General features: G+C 38.5%; 1 non-coding gene across 1 annotated transcript; it reads left to right on the forward strand.

Moving 5' to 3' along the window:
- The first annotated feature begins 4,749 nt into the window (after window positions 1-4,749).
- Window positions 4,750-4,854, forward strand: LOC145767736 (U6 spliceosomal RNA). Its single transcript, XR_014288886.1, has one exon. It is a non-coding gene; the product is annotated as a U6 spliceosomal RNA (small nuclear RNA).
- Window positions 4,855-6,378: the final 1,524 nt, after the last annotated feature.

Here is a 6,378-nt window from a genome sequence, read left to right on the forward strand (position 1 = left end):
TTTAAATACCAAAAAATAGCCATAACTACATACAATCAACGCAACATAAAATGAATTATTCGACAAGGCACAGCTTAAATGATTGTGACAGCGACCAAACAGCCTGCCCAACACGGCCGCCAAACAAGTTTGCTGCACAATCACACAAAGTGTGCTTGTTGGCTTCTGCTTGTTATGTTTCCACACGTAAAAACTGATCATTATGCGCCATAAATCAGAAATAAACATTGACGAGTATCGAAGGTGCACTTCTTTTGTGAATAACTCTTTGATTCAGCTGTTAGCTGTACCTCCACTTATTCTTTTTTCCGGACGTGAACTATTGATCGTAGGCTATATTCGTATTATCGACAAGACATAGCGGGAAACAGCCATTACTTTTCTACTGTAGGTGCAAATCCAAATTTTGGGAAACCGCTGGAGAAATTTGGGGGTCCGTATCGGTCCCCCAAAACACCTTAAAAAAAACACTGCACATACACATTGTGCAAGATCCAGAAATCCAGGCCATGTGGTGCATAAGTAGCTGAAATACACCTACCAATTATAATTTTGATACCAATTTGTTTTCTAAGCAACGTTATTAACAAGGCAGTAATAACAAGCTAAAAGGGAGGCTATAAGTGTAACTGATCCCCTCCCCCCGTCAATGTTTTGCATGAAACCACAAAGATTTAAACAGGCCTATGGCAATGCTTGTTCAGTAACCATATTTAGGCTGTTTTGGCCTGTCTAACACTAACCTTTCGTTACAGCACTGCATATGTTGGTGGTAAACGCAACGCCAAATCTTCCACTTTTGACGAAAGTAGCAATTTGTTGTTATCGTATTTCACAAACCTGACGTGATAGGATAAATCTGAGGTCAGATTCGGATTCAGCACCCAAAAATTACTCTAAATCAGTCTTCAAAGGTCATGGAGCAAAAAAAAATTCTTTTTTTGTAGACCAGTGTAATCTAACTTCTTGAAGGACTTTAACAAACGGCTTCTCAAATAACTCTAATTTCGATCAGAAATTATATCAGCATCAATTCTCATCTACTTGTATTCGATTAGTTCAACTCTCAATCAACAATAATTTCTGCATCAACTACCAATCCACAACTCATAACACAACTCCCATAATCAACTCAATATTAATCATAATCCAAACTACACCACTATTTATAGAAAGTTGTTTCGGTGTAGTAACTTCAAGAAGGTTACGTAAGGTTACATCATAAAGAACCATTGTTCTATCAAGCAGCATTTAAATGTAAACAACAGAAGTCTCTAGATTGTCATGTAGGGAAAATGATTCTAGAAAACACACGTTACATAATACAGATTTCGTAATCAGAGGTCCATTCGTAAACAACCTTGTGACATCATGACAAACGATATTGGCAATTGTGAAAACAACAGAATGTTCCAGATACAGAATGATCTAGAATTACGTTACATAACAACGACTTCACAATTAGAGGTTACTACTGGTCATTGACCGATAATAACATACCGCTCAAGAATTCCATAATGAAAACAGCACATTCTGTCCAGACCAAGACGGACTATATTAGAGGCCATGACAACGTACAATGGGATTGTTAAAACTGGGGGCAGATAGTGACGTCATAGTGCCATTGTCTTCAATTGAACCGACATTGAACGTTAAGATTTATAACACTGAAACGAAAGCTGTGGCAGCTTTAAAAAATTAATACTGTATGTTGTTACAGAACGGTCGCCTACTGAAAGTTGAAATAAATCGCCAAGCAGGCTACGCTACTCGTCTTGTAAACAATTTAAGTATTTTTTAATCTTGTATCAAACGGGCCCATCACAAACTTGTAAAAGGAAAAATACAATTAAATCGTTCGTGATACTGATATTGTACCACACCAACCTTGAAAATTGCGGTGGATGAGCCATGATAACACTGAGATATTTAAAAAAGTGGTAACATCACTAGCCAAAAGTATGTAAAAAACAATGCACCAGCTACTCGTAGCCTAGACTCGGTTAGTTAAAAGATTAATTGTTAACGTGTAAAAAGTAATGCATCATTCACCAAGCCTTATAAACAAGTCAATATCGAGACAAGGCTGATACGCATCATCTTTAGTAGGTCAATATAATTTGACTATTATGCTAACACGACTTATAGTAGTATTAATGAGAACACTCAAGAAAAAAACAAGATAAATATCCAGAAAAGCTCATAAACTAACGTTAACTAATCCATGATAATTAACTGCCAAGCTTGAGAATTTTCTGTCTCGGCTCTTTGTCAGATCTGGGACAATAAAGTGAAGAATAGTTGTTAAAAAAGATATTGCTTAAAATACGACAGTGAGCTTTCGAAACATGAAATCCATAGAAGTCTGAAATCACTAGAAATACCTTACAAAGTGATGAGATGCAGGTTAAATCAGCAATAGCGTGAAACATGATGTAGCAAAAAAATGACCAATGACACAAGCAATCACCAGGTACTTTTAATTTACCTCGATTCAACTCATTAAGATAAGAGCCATACTGCGAATAAATACTGTACGTGTCCTCATCATCGTGATCAAGTCGTGAAACATAGCCTGCAATGTACACTAGAGCCATTTTAGTATCTTCAGATAAGCATGTTTCTAGTTGTGGCAAACTGTCAATCATATCACAAAAACGTTCTGATAAACTGAAGCAGCATTTAGGACAGCTATGAGTGTGAGACACTTGCGCAGTGGCTTCAAATAAATCAGTGTTTAACCTCAAGCATAGCTTGGTTTTGCGTATTTGATGTTTTTCTAAAGCTTGTTGGACGGATATGAAGTAGGTGCCTCCGGAACCCTGTCGAAGCTTGCCAAACTCTTTCTCCAGTGGGTCTGTTGTAAAACTTCCCAGAGTAACATAATCATGAGTACCAGAGACAAGAAGAAACTTCGTCAAATCAACCAGTCCGTAGCAAGTATGAGCCAAGTTCGATGAGGTATCTCGAGTCAACGACTTCACGCGTGAGCTAGCAAGTACTGGAGACAAATTTTTTGCGAGATCACCAACGCTTGTTAAGTATCGCAAATTGTTATCAGACACTGATCGGATAACTGCACGTCGTTGGTCATTGAACTTGGTATCTTCATAAGGACCGTGGACATTAATTATTTTCCAGAAGTCAATGAAGGTTTGCAGGAAAATGGCAGTGTCGCTTGCATCATCAATAAGAAGTGGGTGCGTTCTTAGCGCAGACAACGTTTCGTCACAGAAAACTTGAAGGCAAGTCGATACTTTTTGTCTTTCGATAGGCTTCGGCGATATGGATACATCAGTAAGTTTACAAAGTTTTACCAGCTTTTCTTTCTCATGACAATGAAGTGCTTTCAGATCAGACCACTTTGCGATGCGTTTTCTTCCGGCACTAGTATATTGTATTTCTTGAGTTTTTTCTGTTATCCAATTGTTGCGTACGCTCTTGAGCAAATGCACGTAATCATACAGCAAGAAGATGTCGTCAACCGTTCGCCATGGAGCACCAGGTTTGGTAGAAAATGATTTGAAAAAAGCTTGATTAACCCGGTTACCATCGCAAAGTATTGCAACTAATTTTCCACCAGAATTTTTAATTACTGAAATAAGCTGCTGAGTTTGTTGAAAAAGAAACTTTGCATCGAGTTTTCTAACAGGCAACATTTTGCAAACAAACTTGGGGCCTCCAAAAAGAGATACTACCATAAAACTCAGCATTGTATTTGCAAGCAAATCTGGCTTATTTACAGCTTTGCCAAAGAGGGCAACACCGTGGTATTGCAGCATTGCCTTTACATAAACTTCATCGATTAAAAGCAGACATGTCTTTTGCCTCTGATCTAATGAAGCAAAAACGTTCCGAAGAAAAGAAAAATCATCAGTGTTTTTGACAATTGATGTGAGTCTTGTAAGTGTTCTAGTACTGGGCAACTTAAAATCCCGTCTCAGTCGGTTGTATGAGCTTCTGGACAAAGAAAAATATTCGAAGGACCTAACGATTGTTTCCACGGTGTATTTCTTTTCTATAGCCGGCATAAAATTCATAGATTTCATCTGTTGTAAAAGAATGCTTTGTTGATGAGATAATTCCATATAATGCAAGAATCTCACAGCTTCTTGAATTTGTGACCATCTGGAACATTTACTTGCTGATAGAGACGTTATAGAGCAGGGGTCACCAACCTTTTTTGCGTGCGGGCCACTTTGGCACTAAGGAGACCTGTGGCGGGCGCACTAATAAAATGTTAGGTAGGTTGACTCTTATGCTAGAAAAGAACGCATTTCGTACCCAGTATTCAGCGTTACATGTTGTTCATATTTAATATGTTAGAATACCGCAGGAACAAAATTAATCGAACGACGCTACTGGCAGGCCAAGCTCCTTTCACAACACTTTTGACTTTTTAACAATGCCTAATAAACGAGGCCACATGTTTTGCGCACTTATAGAGAGACGAGCCGCGGTTTCATCAGGCTGCATACAATAGTGACCTGCAAACATATCAGCGAAAAATAGGCTCCAATAACAGGGAAAAAGAAACCAGGCACCATGAAACAAACGCTTGTGGAAATCACCGAAAAATCGTAATTCTATCGTAATTCATGAACAGTCTTCCCTCTAAAAAAGCAATGAGTTGGTTTTTCATCCTTTTTGTGAGAGTCTACAAAACCGTCTTTCTTTGACTATTAGACAACTGTCACTTGCGGTGCTTATCAGCATGGCAAGAATTGTTGATTAACAACATTTTGCAGGACTTGCTTCGGCAGAACATATACTAAAATTGGAACGATACAGAGAAAATTAGCACGGCCCCTGCGCTAGGATGACACGCAAAATCGTGAAGCGTTCCATATTTCTTTAAAAAAAAAACATTTTGCAGTAGGCCTACTAAGCTAAATATTTTCATAATACAATCAGAAAAAGTCTTTAAATTTATATATAATATTTTGCCAATTTATTATGAATTGAGTTGGCACACCGACCTATTTTGCCAACAAAAACTTGCATAAAGAGAACACTGCTCGTGAAACACAATAACGGTGAAACGCACACTAGTGTTTACATGACATTTGCAAACTTAAAATAAGCAACCCTATGCTCACAGAAAAATTCGAAAACAGACGTTTTAATCAACCGCTGGATCAGTGTGGCTGGACATCGCATTGGAATAACTTTAAGCAAACCCCACCGAGAACTATAATCTGATTGGTCGGTCGGTGGAATCGTATGCAAAACGAAAATATGCTTCCCGGAAAGTATTTTTTGCCTTCGTGCTCTTTAACTCCTCAAGAAAAGTATTTTTGGTTATACTTGTACGCTGATACCTTTCGCGGGCCGCAGCGATACAGCGTGGCGGGCCGCATGCGGCCCGCGGGCCGCCAGTTGGTGACCCCTGTTATAGAGCATTTTACTCCAGAATGAAATGCTTCAAAGCTCAGATTGTCATCAATTCTTAACACAAACTTGGGTATGCCGGAATCTTGCATAAATTCCTTGCATTGAAAAACAAGCGTCTGATGAGCCCGAAATACAACAATGTCATCACCTGCTAAAAAAGGAAATTGGACACTAAAAGCATTAGCCAGGAGATTTTCAAAGCTCACAATAATGTCACTTTTGTCAAAACTAGGTAATTCATCAACAGGCTGATTGCGAATTCCACTTAACGCCCTTTGAGTACTTCTAGGAAGAAACGGTGTTGAAGGAACTAAACTCAAAGGGACACAGGTAAACACAGATGGTGGATACAAAGGTCTTACTTTCCCATACTTGATGGTGGTAGGATAGTTTTCTGGCCAATGGCGTTCACAAACGACGGTGTCCTTTGAGTCGGGAATATTATCCCTTGGGATAGTGGCAAGCCATCTATCACGTTCCGGTTGGCATTTAGGCAGTCTAAACACTGCAACTTTATTTTCTTCACTATAATTTCCATTGCAATTAAAGACACAGCACTTCTTAACCATATTTACAAGAGTACTAATATATCACAAACAACGCTTCACAACGTAAAACAAATCAAATATAAGATTGAATCAAATATAGACGTATTAAGACGTTAAATAGCCTATCCATCAAGGCTGCTCAAGAGTAGACCCTCCGGGCCTCCGCCCTAATAGCTCAAATGACGACCAGCAATTCAATTAGGCTATGCTGTTTCGAATCAAATCATCCATGAACGTAAAAACAATCATTGTATTACAACCGGAAAAGCAGCTTACCATGCAATAGCACTGGGGGTTGGAAAACTTTTTGACTGATGATATCAATTTGTTTATTGCAAAAATTTCCGAAATATGGATTAGGGCCTAGGGGGAAGCCAAGAAAAGTATAAGTTGCTTCAAATCAAAATGAAATGATAAAAAAAATACGCCGGAAAAG

Source organism: Aplidium turbinatum, chromosome 3, assembly GCF_918807975.1.
Source record: "Aplidium turbinatum chromosome 3, kaAplTurb1.1, whole genome shotgun sequence".
Classification (NCBI taxonomy): domain Eukaryota; kingdom Metazoa; phylum Chordata; class Ascidiacea; order Aplousobranchia; family Polyclinidae; genus Aplidium; species Aplidium turbinatum.